At 39.6% G+C, this 19088-nt stretch overlaps 1 protein-coding gene and 1 long non-coding RNA gene across 2 annotated transcripts in view; one reads left to right on the top strand and one right to left on the bottom strand.

Annotated features, from left to right (window-relative positions):
- KCTD16 (potassium channel tetramerization domain containing 16) overlaps positions 1–19088 on the bottom strand; it is a 277777-nt gene that overhangs the window by 215784 nt on the left and 42905 nt on the right. The gene's annotated exons all lie outside the window — the stretch shown is intronic.
- The window catches only part of LOC309624593, a 1127080-nt gene continuing 1108088 nt past the window's right edge, over positions 97–19088 (top strand). Inside the window, exon 1 of the long non-coding RNA XR_014242043.1 lies at positions 97–11970. This is a non-coding gene — a long non-coding RNA (uncharacterized lncRNA). The remainder of the gene's footprint in view (positions 11971–19088) is intronic.

Raw genomic sequence — 19088 nt, 5'->3', positions numbered from 1 at the left:
AGCACAGGTCACTATCCACACCTCCCCTCCCAGGAGCCTGTGCAGCCCGCCACTGCCAGGGTCCCGTGATCCAGGGACAACTTCCCCGGGAGAACACAAGGCGCACCTCAGGCTGATGCAACGTCATGCCAGCCTCTGCCACAGCAGGCTCGCCCCGCATTCCACACCCCTCCCTCCCCCCAGCCTGAGTGAGCCAGAGCCCCCTAATCACCTGCTCCTTTAACCCCCTTCTGTCTGGGCAAAGAACAGGCACCAGAGGGCAACCTACATGCAGAGGCGGGGCCAAATCCAAAGCTGAACCCCAGCAGCTGTGCAAACAAAGAAGAGAAAGGGAAATCTCTCCCAGCAGCCTCAGGAGCAGCAGATTAAATCTCCACAGTCAACCTGATGTACCCTGCACCTGTGGAATACCTGAATAGACAACGAATCATCCCAAAATTCAGGCAGTGGACTTTGAGAGCAACTGTAGACTTGGGGTTTGCTTTCTGCAGCTAATTTGTTTCTGGTTTTATGTTTATCTTAGTTTAGTATTCAGAGAGTATCACACTGGTAGATTTGTTTATTGATTTGGTTGCTCTCTCCGTTTTTCTTTTGTATATACATATATATATATATTTTTTTCCCTTTTTCTCTTTTTGTGAGTGTGTATGTGTATGCTACTTTGTGTGACTCTGTCTGTATAGGTTTGCTTTCACCATTTTACCTGGGGTTCTGTCTGTCCGTTTTTTTGGTTTTTTGTTTTTTTTAGTATAGTTTTTAGCACTTGCTATCATTGGTGGATTTGTCTATTAGTTTGTTGCTCTCTTTTTTCTTTTTCTTTATTACTTTTTTATTTTTTTATTTTAATAATTTTTTTTATTTTTTATTTTAATAACTTTATTTATTTATTTTTCTTTTGTTCTTTTTTTTTTCTCACTTATCTTCTGAGCCATGTGGCTGACACGGTCTTGGTGCTCCGGCCAGCTGTCACACCTGAGCCTCTGAGGTGGGAGAGCCGAGTTCAGGACACTGGTCCACCAGAAACCTCCTGGCTCCAAGTAATATCAATCAGTGACAGCTCTCCCACAGGTCTCTGTCTCAACACAAAGACCCAGCTTCACTCAACGACCAGCAAGCTCCAGTGCTGGACACCCTATGCCAAACAACTAGCAAGACAGGAACACAACCCCACCCATTAGCAGAGAGGCTGCCTAACATCATAATAAGTTCAGAGACACCTCAAAACACACCACTGGACATGGTCATGCCCACAAGAAAGACAAGATCCAGCCTCATCCACCAGAACACAGACACCAATCCTCTCCACCAGGAAGCCTACACAACCCACTAAACCAACCTTACCCACTGGGGGCAGAAACCAAAAACAGTGGGAACTACAAACCTGCAGCCAACGAAAAGGAGACCCCAAACACAGTAAGTTAAGCAAAATGAGAAGACAGAGAGATACACAGCAGATGAAGAAGCAAGGTAAAAATCCACCAGACCAAATGAAGAGGAAATAGGCAGTCTACCTGAAAAAGAATTCAGAGTACTGATAGTAAAGATGATCCAAAATCTTGGAAACAGAATGGAGAAAATAGAAGACACGTTTAGCAAGGACCTAGAAGAACTAAAGAGCAAACAAACAATGATGGACAACACAATAAATGAAATTAAAAATTCTCTAGAAGGAATCAATAGCAGAATAACTAAGGCAGAAGAACAGGTAAGTGACCTGGAAGATAAAATGGTGGAAATAACTACTGCAGAGCAGAATAAAGAAAAAAGAATTTAGGACAGTCTCAGAGACCTCTGGGACAACATTAAATGCACCAACATTCAAATTATAGGGGTCCCAGAAGAAGGAGACAAAAGAAAGACAAAAAGAAAGAGTCTGAGAAAATACTTAAAGAGATTACAGTTGAAAATGTCGCTAATATTGGAAAGGAAATAGACAAGTCCAGGAAGCTCAGAGAGTCCCATACAGGAAAAATCCAAGTAGAAACACGCCAAGACACATATAAATCAAACTATCAAAAATTAAATACAAAGAAAAAATATTAAAAGCAGCAAGGAAAAAGCAACAAATAACATTTAAGGGAATCCCCATAAGGTTAACACCTGATTTTTCAGCAGAAACTCTGCAAGCCAGAAGGGTGTGGCAGGACATATTTAAAGTGATGAAAGGGAAAAATCTACAACCAAGATTACTCTACCCAGCAAAGATCTCATTCAGATTCAATGGAGAAATTAAAACCTTTACAGACAAGCAAAAGCTAAGACAATTCAGCATCACCAAACCAGCTTTACAACAAACGTTACAGGAAATTCTCTAGGCAGGAAACACAAGAGAAGGAGAAGACCTACAATAACAAACACAAAACAATTAGGAAAATGGTAATAGGAACATACATATCGATAATTACCTTAAATGTAAATGGATTAAATGCTCCAACCAAAAGACACAGACTGGCTGAATGGATACAAAAACAAGACCCATACATATGCTGTCTACAAGGGACCCACTTCAGACCTAGTGACACATACAGACTGAAAGTGAGGGGATGGAAAAAGATATTCCATATAAATGGAAATCAAAAGTAAGCCGAAGTAGCAATTCTCATACCTGACAAAATAGACTTTAAATAAAGACTATTACAACAGATAAAGAAGGACACTACATACTGATCAACGGATCAATCCAAGTAGAAGATATAACAACTGTAAATATTTATGCACCCAACATTGGAACACCTCAATACATAAGGCAAATGCTAACACCCATAAAAGGGGATATCAACAGTAACACAAAAATAGTAGGGGATTTTAACACCCCACTTTCACCAATGGACAGATCATCCAAAATGAAAATAAATAAAGAAATACAAGCTTTAAATGACACATTAAACAAGATGGACTTAACTGATATTTATAGGACATTCCATCCAAAAACAACAAAACACACATTCTTCTCAAGTGCTCATGGAACATTCTCCAGGATAGATCATATCTTGGGTCACAAATCAAGCTTTGGTAAATTTAAGAAAATTGAAATCATATCAACTATCTTTTCTGACCACAACGCTATGCAACTAGATATCAACATCAGTAAAATATCTGTAAAAAGTACAAACACATGGAGGCTAAACAATAGGCTACTAAAAAACCAAGAGATCACTGAAGAAATCCAAGAGGAAATCAAAAAATACCTACAAACAAATGACAATGAAAACGCTACAACCCAAAACCTACGGGATGCAGCAAAAGCAGTTCAAAGAGGGAATTTTATAGCAATACAATCCTACTTCAAGAAACATCTTAAATAAACAACCTAACCTTACACCTAAAGCAATTAGAGAAAGAGGAACAAAAAACACCCCAAAATTAGCAGAATGAAAGAAATCATAAAGATCAGATCATAAATAAATGACAAAGAAATGAAGGAAACAATAGCAAAGATCAATAAAACTAAAAGCTGGTTCCTTAAGATAAACAAAATTGATGAACCATTACCCAGACTCCTCAGGAAAAAAGGAAAACTCAAATCAATAGAATTAGAAATGAAAAAGGAGAAGAAACAACTGACACTGTAGAAATACAAAGGATCATGAGAGATTACTAAAAGCAACTTTATGCCAATAAAATAGACAACATGGAAGAAATGGACAAATACTAAGAAAAGCACAGCCTGCCAAGACTGAACCAGGAAGAAATAGAAAATATGAACAGACCAATCACAAGCACTGAAATAGAGACTGTGATTAAAAATCTTCCAACAACCAAAAGCGCAGGAGCAGATGGCTTCACAGGCGAATTCTATCAAACATTTAGAGAAGAGCTAACACCCATCCTTCTCAAACTCTTCCAAAATATAGCAGACGGAGGAACACACCCAAACTCATTCTACAAGGCCACAATCACCCTGATACCAAAACCAGACAAAAATGTCACAAAACAAAAACTACAGGCCAATATCAGTGATGAACACAAATGCAAAAATCCTCGACAAAATACTAGCAAACAGAATCCAATAGCACATTAAAAGGATCATACACCATGATCAAGTGGGGTTTATCCCAGGAATGCAAGGATTCTTCAATATACACAAATCAATAAATGTAATAAACAATATTAACAAACTGAAGGATAAAAACCATAAGATCATCTCAATAAATGCAGAAAAAGCTTTTGACAAAATTCAACACCCATTTATGGTAAAAACTCTCCAGAAAGTGGCCAGAGAGGGAACCTACCTCAACATAATAAAGGCCATATATGACAAACCCACAGCAAACATCATTCTCAATGGTGAAAAACTGAAAGCATTTCCTCTAAGATCAGGAACAAGACAAGGATGTCCACTCTCACCACTATTATTCAACATAGTTTTGGAAGTCCTAGCCACGGCAATCAGAGAAGAAAAAGAAATAAAAGGAATCCAAATTGGAAAAGAAGAAGTAAAACTGTTTTCAGATGACATGATACTATACATAGAGAATCCTAAAGATGCCACCAGAAAACTACTAGAGCTAATCAATGAATTTGGTAAAGTTGCTGGATAAAAATTAATGCACAGAAATCTCTTGCATTCCTATAAACTAATGATGAAAAATCTGAAAGAGAAATTAAGGAAACACTCCCATTTACCACTGCAACAAAAAGAATAAAATACCTAGGGAGACAAAAGACCTGTATGCAGAAAACTATAAGACACTGTTGAAAGAAATTAAAGATGATACAAACAGATGGGGAGATATACCATGTTCTTGGATTGGAAGAATCAATATTGTGAAAATGACTATACTACCCAAAGCAATATACAGATTCAAGGCAATCCCTATCAAATTACCAATGGCATTTTTTACAGAACTAGAACAAAAAATCTTAAAATTTATATGGAGACACAAAAGATCCCGAATAGCCAAAGCAGTCTTGAGCGAAAGAAACTGAGCTGGAGGAAAACGGCTCCCTGACTTCAGACTATACTACAAAGCTACAGTAATCAAGACAATATGGTACTGGTGCAAAAACAGAAATATAGAACAATGGAACAGGATAGAAAGCCCAGAGATAAACCCACACACCTATGGTCAACAAATCTATGACAAAGGAGGCAAGGATATACAATGGAGAAAAGACAGCCTGTTTAATAAGTGGTGCTGGGAAAACTGGAGAGCTACATGCAAAAGAATAAAATTAGAACACTCCCTAACAGCATACACAAAAATAAACTCAAAATGGATTAAAGACCTAAATGTAAGACCGGACATTATAAAACTCTTAGAGGAAAATGGAGGAAGAACACTCTTTGACATAAATCACAGCAAGATCTTTTTGGATCCACCTCCTACAGTAATGGAAATAAAAGCAAAAATAAACAAATGGGACCTAATGAAACTTAAAAGTTTTTGCAAAGCAAAGGAAACTACAAACAAGATGAAAAGACAACCCTCAGAATGGGAGAAAATATTTGCAAACGAATCAAGGGACAAAGGATTAATCTCCAAAATATATAAACAGCTCATGCACATCAATATTAAAAAAACAAACAAACCAATCAACAAATGGGCAGAAGAGTTAAATAGACATTTCTCCAAAGAAGACATACAGATGGCCAAGAAGTACATGAAAAGATGCTCAACATCACTAATTATTAGAGAAATGCAAATCAAAACTACAATGAGGTATCACCTCACACCAGTTAGAATGGGCATCATCAGAAAATCTACAAACAACAAATGCTGGAGAGGGTGTGGAGAAAAGGGAACCCTCTTGCACTGTTGGTGGGAATGTAAATTGATAGAGCCACTATGGAGAACAGTATGGAGGTACCTTAAAAAACTAAAAATAAAAAAAATAAATAAAAAAAATTAAAAAATTAAAAAAAAAAACAACTAAAAATAGAATTACCATATGACCCAGCAAACCCACTACTGGGCATATACCCAGAGAAAACCATAATTCAAAAAGACACATGCACCCCAATGTTCATTGCAGCACTATTTACAATTGCCAGGTCATGGAAGCAACCTAAATGCCCAACAGATGAATGGAAAAAGAAGATGTGGCACATATATAGAATGGAATATTACTCAGCCATAAAAAGGAACAAATTTGGGTCATTTGTAGAGATGTGGATGGATCTAGAGACTGTCATACAGAGTAAAGTAAGTCAGAAAGAGAAAAATAAATATCGTATATTAACGCATATATGTGGAACCTAGCAAAATGGTACAGATGAACCGGTTTCCAGAGTAGAAATTGAGACACAGATGTAGAGAACAAACGTATGGACACCAAGGGGGGAAAGTGGCGGGGGCGGGTGGTGGTGGTGGAATGAATTGGGAGATTGGGATTGATATGTATACACTAATATGTACAAAATGGATAACTAATAAGAACCTGCTGTATAAAAAAATAAATAAAATTCAAAAAAAGAAAGAGTCATGTACCACAATGTTCATTGCAGCTCTATTTACAATAGCCAGGACATGGAAGTAACCTAAGTGTCCATCGACAGATGAATGGATAAAGAAGATGTGGCACATGTATACAATGGAATATTACTCAGCCATAAAAAGGAACAAAATTGAATTATTTGTAGTGAGGTGGACAGACCTAGAGATTGTCATACCGAGTGAAGTAAGTCAGAAAGAGAAAAACAAATACAGTATGCTAACACATATATATGTAATGTAAAAAAAAACTGGTTCTGAACAACCTAGGGGCAGGACAAGAATAAAGATGCAGACGTAGAGAATGGACTTGAGGACACTGGGAGGGGGAAGGGTAAGCTGGGACAAAGTGAGGGAGTAGCATCGACATATATACACTACCAAATGAAAAATAAATAGCTAGTGGGAAGCAGCCGCATAGCACAGGGAGATCAGCTGGGTGCTTTGTGACCACCTAGAAGGGTGGGATAGGGAGGGTGGGAGGGAGACGCAAGAGGGAAGGTATATGGGGATATATGTATACGTAGAGCTGATTCACTCTGTTATACAGCAGAAACTAACACACCATTGTAAAGCAATTAAACTCCAATAAAACTGTTATAAAAAAATATTCTATGTTTGATACATAAAAGAATGAATAGTCTTAAATAGTATAAATGTTGGTGAAATTGAAACACTGGGGTATAGCTCAATGAATTAACAGAGATGTACATACAGTCAAAGGGAAAACGTGGTTACAGGTTATCTAAACATCCCCAAGGAAGCTAGGTCTTAACAGAGCTCTTCCAGCTTGCTGGGGCTGACAGATGGTGCTGGGGCATCCCAGGTGAAACTGGTGGTCTCAAATACTGCACAATTCATCATGATAAGCTGACTTCTAAGAGTCTAACAAGAAACTATGCCTAAATTTCTGCTGATTACTCCCTGGGACGAAGAGAAGAGAAATGGTTTTTTGAAACAATTTTAGGATTTACAAACTTGAAACAAATATATTTGTCTTAGTGATTCACTAGCCATAGGCGTTCTCAGTTTAATTGGTCTTACCTGGCAGATAAAAAATGCTTAGTCTTACGATTCATGAACATTTATAAAAAAGTTTTTCCTATAGTTCTCTGAAATTGAGGCTCCTCTGCTGTGGTGATGGTAGGAGTGTTTTAGAATAAAAACAATTCCTTGAATTCAATTGTTCAATATTGTACTTTGGGGGGTATCAGGGTAAATAATACACACACCTCTGCCCTCTAAGAACTTACGATTTGGGAGGGATGCAGATACATATATAAATAACTCAAATATAAAGTAGAATGATAATAAGATACAAAAAAAACTCTTAGTGATTATGATCTACATAGTCCTTTACACAAGGCAAAATTTTTGCCACACTGGTCACCTTGCATATTCTGATCTCTCACTACTCCCCAGTCAAAAAGACTGTTAATAGCTTACAGATTTTAAGATGTCAATAAACACCTTCTGAAGTTCTGTATGGAAGAAGCTGATCACACTTATTACCTGAGCTTCTGTTTCACCTAATATATATAATCCCATTGATGGCTCATATTCTTCACATGCAGTAGCATTAAAGTCCTAAAATTCTAGTAAATAATGATTTTCCTTTAGCAACATGATGAACGACCCAAAAACTTCCCATTTTGGTCACTATACCTCTTAGGACTTCTTGTTGCTTTTGTAGTGTCATTAAGAAGGTGTTCCTTTTCGTTTATCTGCAGGGGAAGTCAGGCAGATAGACTAGTAGTATTAAAAGACCCCTTGGGGACTTTTTGGAGTTCACAGTTGTGTATCTTCCCTGATACTGTCCTTCCTAATGTAGCACAGGTAATAATGAACGTGTGGGTGTAAATTTATTTTCTGTTCCTAAAAACTAACTTATGAATGATTCTGTTTGCAGAACCCTAAAGAGATTTACCTACAACTGATACTCTGACAATCTTTCTCTTAGCACAAGACTTTGCAATCTCCCTGATCATTTGTTTTTTTTTTCAAATGGGAAAAAAGAGGTCCACAGAAGTCAACTGTTTTGATCGCGATCACAGCACTTAGAGTAATTGAAGAGTTTCTTTGCTTTTAGACTCCAAATCATAGGAAGAATGTGATAAAATAGATACATAGAATGTAGAATGTGATGTTCATATCCCTGCAAAGAACCACCATTGCACTTTTTTCTTCTGTCTAAATAAGGCTGTACCTATTCCCACAGATAATTCCTGGTCAGTGAGGCACAGAGTTTGAGAAAGGGGGCATCTAGATCTGAAATGCCTGGATTCAAACCCAGACAATAGCAACATAATGACCGTAATCTCATTTTATCCAGTGGAGGTTTGAGAACATCCCAGTACAACTTGTGGAAGTGAAAAATGGATGAAGTACAGGCCTGGCATATACAGCATTATTATCTCCCTGGGTGATTGTAAATGAGCCAGGAACCCACTTCTAGAGATCTACTTCTGCCAATAATTATCTGGATGACCTCAGGTAAATCACTTAATTTCTCCAAATCTCTATCATCTGTGAAAAGAGTCAGACATTCTCTAAGGTTTTTATTTGCTCAAAGTCCTATGATTTCTGTAGTGTCCTCTTTGCTAAATGTTGATAGATTTATATGTCCCTCCATTGTCTGAAGCAAAATGAAGTGATTTTAGAATTGAATTCACTCTGAGCTCCAGGAACTACACTTTTTCCAAAGTCAAAAGTTATTTGGTCTGTTCCTTCAACATCAGAAATTAGTTGGAGCAAGAGTCAACACATTCATAGAGGAACAAGTTCTTCTGGTTGGGTTGCCCTCTTACTCTCAAGAAAAGCACTTTCCAGATAATGTGGTGAGTGTTAGCATATGCATTTGCCAACCACATCAGTTTTGTCCAGAGACCTACCCAGGCCTTAGATACACAGGTCCATAGAGAACAAATCATTACCCTAGAGATGCCCACAATCAACTGCCTACTTCTTCCCTGAGTCCCAGGTGAGATCAATGGTGATTTAGTAAAAACACAGCCAACAACAATCCTTTTTTTAATCCCTGAATAAAAACCCCAGAGACCTTTACAAGAAACAACAGTTTTTTAAAGCTCTAAGTATAAAACATGCTTCCAGATTTCATTAGCATTTAATTTGGTATCAGTAGATGTATTTTTCCCCTCTTTGAGAGGCATTTAATCTCTCAGGGTCAAGTACCTTCAAAGAGTCACCATCTCAACATGTAATAAAAGACACGTTTTTAGAGGAGGAAAAAGCCTGTTATAAGTTCCTCTCCACTCAACAGGTATAACATCTTGAGAAAACTACACAAAGATGCCCAAATGGTCCTCTTTAAAAAAAAAAAAAAAAGATTCTATTATTTTCTATAGCCACATGTGTGCAACAAGTTCATTTTTGAACCAAAAAAAAAAAAAAAAAAAAAGGGAAGAGGGACTCCAAGTACTGAAATTATACAAAGTTTTCCCCTAGTTGTGAAAAAAGGAAAATAAATTTGATAAATAGACAACCATCTTGATGAAGAAACTTGTATAAAACACCAGTTTTGTGCTAGTGACAATTCTGGGGCTCATGAGCACAGAAAACATCCTAGTCCCTGAAACGGGGTTCATTACACTACTCTCCCTATTTTTATAGATGTTTGAGGATTATCATAATAAAAACATGTTTATTGATCCCCAGATTCCAATATTACATGACTAGAAGAGAAGTGACATATGACATCTTTCTGTAATATATAATTATATATTATGTAAATATGTAATACCTGTAAGTGGTAGGGTACAAGGAGATAATATGCTGACTTGGGGATAACAATGAAAGGGGGTTCAGAGTGGGACATGGCGAGATGACCATAGATCTTCAAGCATAAAATATCCTGGATGGAGCTGTGATCCCTTCCCAAATGGATACATCTAAATTACAATACTCTTAACTCTATTCTCTTTATTAAGAGAGTTAGAAATGGCTCCAAGCAGGTCTGGCTTTAAAGAATAGGTCATAAAAATGATCTATTGAGTTCCAATTGGTTATTGACCAAATGAGTTCCTAACAGTAGAGACACCAACTCAAAGTGAGGACAGAAAAGAGGGAGAGCAAGGGGGTGGGGGGAGATGGGGGAGGAGAAAAACAAGACAAAAGAAGATGAGAAAAAAGAACCTGCTTTAGGCTGTGACAGCCATTCTGTAATCACTGAGTTAGAGATAGTTCCAGATGGATGAAACTTCCCTGACACTCACTCAGCCTTTGCCCTGAGACTTGCCTAATGTAGCATGATCTAGTTGCATGTCTTTTCCAGCAAAATGTTTCATTGAGGTTTTCTGACATGAGCCTCATTAACGCCCTGAAATCCAAAGAACTCAGTAGGATGATTCTTTGTGATCTGGTTGAACCCCACTGAGAGAAAAATTCACCTATGAGACTGCAGATGCCAGTTGTCACCCTAGCCTGTACTAATCAAAGGTGAACGCTCTTGGGTCTTTTAGTTTTTCTAGGGAAGTGACATTCCTATTTATTATTCATCCACTTTAAGTTTTCATGAAAAGCATTAGGCCACCTGTCCAATGTGTGCACCTAAAGAAAACTGACACACTGAAAATTAATAATGGCAGGTTGAAATATTTGTAGATTTTCTAAAAAGGCAGAAAAGAAAAAAAAAATCAAGATTAACTCTGATTTGGCTTTCGGTAGCTCTATCCATAATGCTATTTACTAGAAACTATTTATGCAGACTTTTGCCCACCCAAATAAATGGACACTTGGATTTAGAAAGATGACAAATGGGGTAGTGGTCTCTTACATTTTAAAAATAAATTAATGACAGCATTTTTCTAAACAAAGACTTTTCCTTTTTTTTGCTTAAAATATTCAATTTGCAAAAGCTAACTGAATAGATTAGCTTTTCAGGAATAGATTTACTACCTACACTATACTGATAGATTCATAAACTACAAGCTGCCAATGGCATGTCAGTATATGTAAATTGCATATGCACATGCCACTTTGCATAGAAATTCTTAAAGTCACCTCCAGCTAGAAATTGACTGAATAAATGGTCAGGAAACTCTTGGAGAAAAACCAAACCTTTGGGGATTGGAGAAGAGGTTTAAAATGTCACCTTTCACGGCTGTCTTACTCAAAATTTATCGCCATGCCCATTTTAGTTATAAAATAACACTGAAAGGGCTGTCTTTTGTTTCTGCTACTTGCAGATCAACTACTCAGTTCTGTTCAAATAATAACAATAATAATACAATAATAGCTATCATTTATTTAGTGTATTACCAGGCTCTCAGCTAATAATGAACTTGTAATATCTCATAATGTTCACAAGAAGCCTATTGGGGCTTCCCTGGTGGCACAGTGCTTGAGAATCTGCCTGCCAATGCAAGGGACACGGGTTCGAGCCCTGGTCTGGGAAGATGCCACATGCCGCAGAGCAACTAGGCCTGTGAGCCACAAATACTGAGCCTGCGCATCTGGAGCCTGTGCTCCGCAACAAGAGAGGCCGCGATAGTGAGAGGCCCGCGCACCGCGATGAAGAGTGGCCCCCACTTGCCGCAACTGGAGAAAGCCCTTGCACAGAAACGAAGATCCAACATGGCCATAAATAAATAAATAAACTAATTAATTAAATTAAAAAAAAAAAAAAGAAGAGAGTAAACTTGCCTGATAATATTTAAAAAAAAAAAAAGAAGCCTATGATGTTGGTAATATTATTACACATGAGGAAGCTGAGGCAAATAGAAATTATATAATTTGTCCAACATCATGCGGCAGTGAACAGTGGAGCTGGGGTGTGAACCTAGGTAGTTTGGCTCCAGAACTCCCTTTTAAACAGTATGCTCCTTCACTACCTACCCACAAGTGTTGATTTAAATATAGTTGTATCACTCAGAACTCTTCAAGCTTCACCTTAATTAACCCTCCCTGATTTATCTCTTATATTTCAAGACTTCTCCACACAGATCACAGAATCTGGCCAAACTGGGAATGGCCACTTCCCCACACACCCTGCACTTTCCCCCTTTCCAACTTTACTAATGGTATTTCCTTAATGCAAAATGCAGTCACTTATGAAGAGCAGAAGGAATTGAAACCATTTTAAATTTTATATACAAATTATATAACAATTATAAAGGCTAACATTTATCAAGCACTTACTATGTGCCAAGAACTGTGTGACTCCATTTACATAAATGTATCATGAATGCAATTGTGTGAAATGACGCGTATAGTTATTGTAACCCCAATGTTCCAGATGAGGAAATCAAGCCTCAGGGAGCTTAAGTATGCTGTCTAAAACAACCTACCTAATAAGTAATAGAGTCTCAACCTGAACTCCAAGTCTGCCTGACTCCAAGGAGCAAGGTTTAAACCATACATTCTAGGCTACATCTATCCCAAATTCTAATTTCCATTATAGTTGTTTGAAAATAAGTTCGATATCTTCCTATAAACTGTATACGTCTTAGAACTAAGACTAGATATTGTATCCCTGCCCCACCCCAACACACACACAGAACAATGAAGTAAGTAAAGTAGAGGCAAAGTAAGAAAGTGAAGTAAGTAAAGGCAAAGAATTCCAAAGCAAAATGTCAATTGTGCGACTTCTGGGATACAGAGTCCCTGAGAGGAGTTCATCACCCCCACCCCCTTGAAGCACCACCTCTGCTAAGTATGCATTACTGTTGCCATGGGTAGACTGACATGGCAGCAGACTATTGCAGAAAGAGCCGGTGCACCATGGGTCCTCTTCCGTACAGCTATGCCAGAAACATCTCCTCGATGCAAGATCTAGCCCTGGTTCCAAGAAGCATACAGTTTAGTAGGAAGATACAGCTGTGCCAGAAATATACCCAGGTGGAAATGGCTCACAACCCCTCACCTTGCTGTGAATGCTGTGGAAAGTGCTGTGGTTTGTGAACATATTGGAACCCACTGTTAATTCAGGCTTCTCAGAGATTATAAAGTCCCAGAGACTGTACAATTAGTTAAAAATTTTTAAAGGAGCATGTTCCCAGTGAGATTGCTTGTATTGCCACTTACACAGCCAGTGGTCAGTCTGAGAAATAGGTATGTAAATTAAAGAAAGTTACTTAAAACATATCAGAGCCAGAAGATATTAATAAATCTGATTGTGATTCTAAAAATGGGCAAAGACTTGAGTTATCAAAATTCAGGACCACTTCTAATTTTATCTGACCCATTTGGTTACGTGCTGCTTCTTGTGACAATATCAGTCCCTATGGTATCATAGAGAACTAGAACAGTGTATGAGAAGAACACCAGACTCAAATTCAAGAGACGTGGATTCAAGGTCAGGTCAGACTGTCACTTAAAAGCAGAGTAAGCGTGAGGAAGTTATCTGGTCTCTGTGAACCTTATTTTCCTATGTAAAATGGAGATGGCCTGACGTATTGAATTTGTATTCTTAGCACAAAACCCACAAGGAATACTTTGCCATTTGTAAGGTCTAGAACATGAAATGTATTAATCAATGGGGGCAAAATTGTAGCCAACATAAAGACATTATGTGATATACATTTTTTATTTGATTATAAGAGAGAATAGGCTTTTTTCTCTCTACCTCCTCCTTTTCTTCTCACTTCCATTCACTTATTTAATATTTTTATATTCACAAATATTTACTGAGTGCGTAAAATGTGCCAGATGTTGTATTAGGTGCTGGGAATATAGGGACAAACTAATCAGATAAGATACCTTGTGGGGCAGGGGTGGGGGATGACAACCAGTGAATGTGTAAATATATAAATAAATAATTTCAGAGGATGAGAAGTACTATGGAGAAAATGATAATAATTACAAAAGAACTTTTTGAGGCAATAAAACATGGTCTGCAATCGAAATAGTCAAAAAGAGTCTCTAGTATAAAAGAAAAAGTGGGAAGAATAATCCAGAAAAAGAGAACAGCAACTGCAAGTCCTAAAACTGAAGTATGTCTCTTGGCATGTTCAAGAGACAGAAATAAGGCCCCTATAGAAGCAGCATAATGAGAGAAGAGGAAGGTATCACGAGGTAGGTTGGTCAGGCAATACCTATAGGAAGGGTCTTGGAGACTCTGGTAAAAAAAATGTTTAGATCTTAGTCTAAAGGCCGTAAGAAGCCATTGGAAAGTTTTAATTAGGAGAGCAACTTAATCTGATTTGCATGGTCGGGACCTTTGATAAGACCAAATAAAGAGGCAGAGCCTATTAACATTATAACACTGAATTTTTTGTTAAGAGAAGCAGGCAATATTTAGCTTTAAAAAGGTTCTTCCACTGTGGAGATTAATAGATATCTCAAACTCAATATTCCAAAATTGGGACCTCTCTAGCAATCTTCCCACTTTCAGGAATGGTCACTATGTGCTTCACGTTTTCAGAACAAAAATCAGAAAGTCATCTTTGACTCATCCAGTTCATCAGCAAAGCCAGAAGCCATTTTTCTCACCTTCTCCATTGCTACTACCAAGGCCCAAGTCGTATCCAATATTGGGCAAGTTCAATAAACAAAGTGATGTGGGGTTGGGGGAATAACACATAAGTCAGAGGGTGTGAAAAGGGGAGATGAGTAGGAAAAGAAGAAGAAACTTGGTAGGAGCTAGAGCACTATGACGGGACCTGGTCAAGGTTCAATTACCATTTTATGATTTTGTCTTATTTGACTGGATATGAAGATAGCATAGAAAATATTCTACATCCAATTCTTCCTAAGTTAACACAAACCAAGTATTTAAGACTTCAATAAAAAATCAAACATGATCAAAGTTCTATATTATCCATTTTATTCCATTATATTTTTTTTTTCCATTATATTTTAAACATTTTGAAGAAAGAATTTTTGAATATTCCCAATATTTTGCTCTTTAAATGAATGTCTAGTGGATGTAACTCAAAGCCAAATTTGGCTTATTTTTATCCTAATGACTTCTGCAAAACAGTCGCCATTTATTCACTGAGCAAATGGACATAGTCTGATGATTTTTTAATGCTACCTGGAATTATATTCAGTGCCTTTTCAATAATGCACTCCAAGGCATAAACTTACAAATCCTGATTTGTACTGAAGATTTCAGATTAAATTAGTCTTCTCTGTGAACATAATGACAGAAAATGGAGTATTCAACTCATTGATACGAAGCCCAATGAGGGTCATCTCTCTGCCCAAACATCACCTGACCTCTGGGATATAGCATCCTCATTACCACATCATTCCCCTGAACACTTCAATGGCTCCCTCACTGTCCTTGGAATGAAGACCAGAATCCTTAACGTGGCCACAAAGCACTGCAAAGTCTGGACCTTGCATGTCTCTCAACCCCATCTGATGGGCCACTTCTTCCTTGCCTCTACCTTCTAGACCTTCTGGACTTCTTTAAGGTTTTTGAACATGTCATTCTCCCTTTCACCTCAGAACTTTTGCAGATGGTAGTTCTTTGGCCTGGAATACTCTCACTTCCTCCATGTATCTTGCCAACCCCTATACTTCAAGTCTCATGGCAACTGCCACTTCCTTGAGGATGTTTTCCCTAATCTCTCTGACCAGGTCAAATCTTCCATCCTCTCATTATATACTCCTGTAGAAACACAGTCCTCTCCATGAAAGTATCTATCACAGTTGTGACATCACATTGATTGGTTTGATTCTTTGATCAATTTTTATCTCCCTCACTAGGCTGTAAGCTCCTCAAGGACAAACACTGTAGGTATATTTGCTCTGAAATTCCCAGCATCCAGCACAGTACTAAAACCAAGCAGGACCCTGTGGGGCTCCTGGCCATGGAAGCCTGTGTCCCCCATTTCTTGGAAATAGACTTCAGCCTCCATGACCTTCCCTGAGTTCCAAAGGGCAGGTTCAAACAGCTGCTAATCAGGGAAGGGAAGGGATGCAGAGACAAGGGAGGGGCAGTCAAGAAACAATAGTGCAGCCTTGGGACAGGGTCCTGGTTCACCTCAAGGAATATACATAACAATATCTTTGAGCTCATCTACAGAAATAAATACATAAAAAACAAACACAACAAATGGAAGATGCCAACTACTTGATGAAGCATTCTTCAGAGATCAGGAGACCTGAGGCCAGATTAAAGGAACCACAGAAGCTCATCAGGAGACCACCTGAGGCCAGATTAAAGGAACCACAGAAGCTCATCAGGAGACCACCTGAGGCCAGATTAAAGGAACCACAGAAGCTCATCAGGAGCCCACCTGAGGCCAGATTAAAGGAACCACAGAAGCTCATCAGGAGACCACCTGAGGCCAGATTAAAGGAACCACAGAAGCTCATCAGGAGACCACCTGAGGCCAGATTAAAGGAACCACAGAAGCTCATCAGGAGATCACCTGAGGCCAGATTAAAGGAACCACAGAAGCTCATCAGGAGACCTGAGGCCAGATTAAAGGAACCACAGAAGCTCATCAGGAGACCACCTGAGGCCAGATTAAAGGAATCACAGAGGCTCATCAGGAGATCACCTGAGGCCAGATTAAAGGAACCACAGAAGCTCATCAGGAGACCACCTGAGGCCAGATTAAAGGAACCACAGAAGCTCATCAGGAGACCACCTGAGGCCAGATTAAAGGAACCACAGAAGCTCATCAGGAGACCACCTGAGGCCAGATTAAAGGAACCACAGAAGCTCATCAGGAGACCACCTGAGGCCAGATTAAAGGAACCACAGAAGCTCATCAGGAGACCACCTGAGGCCAGATTAAAGGAACCACAGAAGCTCATCAGGAGATCACCTGAGGCCAGATTAAAGGAACCACAGAAGCTCATCAGGAGACCACCTGAGGCCAGATTAAAGGAATCACAGAGGCTCATCAGGAGATCACCTGAGGCCAGATTAAAGGAACCACAGAAGCTCATCAGGAGACCACCTGAGGCCAGATTAAAGGAACCACAGAAGCTCATCAGGAGACCACCTGAGGCCAGATTAAAGGAACCACAGAAGCTCATCAGGAGACCACCTGAGGCCAGATTAAAGGAACCACAGAAGCTCATCAGGAGACCACCTGAGGCCAGATTAAAGGAACCACAGAAGCTCATCAGGAGACCACCTGAGGCCAGATTAAAGGAACCACAGAAGCTCATCAGGAGCCCACCTGAGGCCAGATTAAAGGAACCACAGAAGCTCATCAGGAGACCACCTGAGGCCAGATTAAAGGAACCACAGAAGCTCATCAGGAGACCACCTGAGGCCAGATTAAAGGAACCACAGAAGCTCATCAGGAGATCACCTGAGGCCAGATTAAAGGAACCACAGAAGCTCATCAGGAGACCTGAGGCCAGATTAAAGGAACCACAGAAGCTCATCAGGAGACCACCTGAGGCCAGATTAAAGGAATCACAGAGGCTCATCAGGAGATCACCTGAGGCCAGATTAAAGGAACCACAGAAGCTCATCAGGAGACCACCTGAGGCCAGATTAAAGGAACCACAGAAGCTCATCAGGAGACCACCTGAGGCCAGATTAAAGGAACCACAGAAGCTCATCAGGAGACCACCTGAGGCCAGATTAAAGGAACCACAGAAGCTCATCAGGAGACCACCTGAGGCCAGATTAAAGGAACCACAGAAGCTCATCAGGAGATCACCTGAGGCCAGATTAAAGGAACCACAGAAGCTCATCAGGAGACCACCTGAGGCCAGATTAAAGGAATCACAGAGGCTCATCAGGAGATCACCTGAGGCCAGATTAAAGGAACCACAGAAGCTCATCAGGAGACCACCTGAGGCCAGATTAAAGGAACCACAGAAGCTCATCAGGAGACCACCTGAGGCCAGATTAAAGGAACCACAGAAGCTCATCAGGAGACCACCTGAGGCCAGATTAAAGGAACCACAGAAGCTCATCAGGAGACCACCTGAGGCCAGATTAAAGGAACCACAGAAGCTCATCAGGAGACCACCTGAGGCCAGATTAAAGGAACCACAGAAGCTCATCAGGAGATCACCTGAGGCCAGATTAAAGGAACCACAGAAGCTCATCAGGAGACCACCTGAGGCCAGATTAAAGGAACCACAGAAGCTCATCAGGAGACCTGAGGCCAGATTAAAGGAACCACAGAAGCTCATCAGGAGACCACCTGAGGCCAGATTAAAGGAACCACAGAAGCTCATCAGGAGACCACCTGAGGCCAGATTAAAGGAACCACAGAAGCTCATCAGGAGACCACCTGAGGCCAGATTAAAGGAATCACAGAGGCTCATCAGGAGATCACCTGAGGCCAGATTAAAGGAACCACAGAAGCTCATCAGGAGACCACCTGAGGCCAGATTAAAGGAACCACAGAAGCTCATCAGGAGACCACCTGAGGCCAGATTAAAGGAACCACAGAAGCTCATCAGGAGACCACCTGAGGCCAGATTAAAGGAATCACAGAAGCTCATCAGGAGACCACCTGAGGCCAGATTAAAGGAATCACAGAGGCTCATCAGGAGATCACCTGAGGCCAGATTAAAGGAACCACAGAAGCTCATCAGGAGACCTGAGACCAGATTAAAGGAACCACAGAAGCTCATCAGGAGACCACCTGAGGCCAGATTAAAGGAACCACAGAGGCTCATCAGGAGATCACCTGAGGCCAGATTAAAGGAACCACAGAAGCTCATCAGGAGACCTGAGGCCAGATTAAAGGAACCACAGAAGCTCAT

Source organism: Balaenoptera borealis (assembly GCF_965194805.1).
Source record: "Balaenoptera borealis genome assembly, chromosome: 2".
NCBI classification, from domain to species: Eukaryota; Metazoa; Chordata; class Mammalia; order Artiodactyla; family Balaenopteridae; genus Balaenoptera; species Balaenoptera borealis.
The sequence above is the reverse complement of the archived record's forward strand: the minus strand, read 5'-3'. Positions and strand labels throughout refer to the sequence as shown.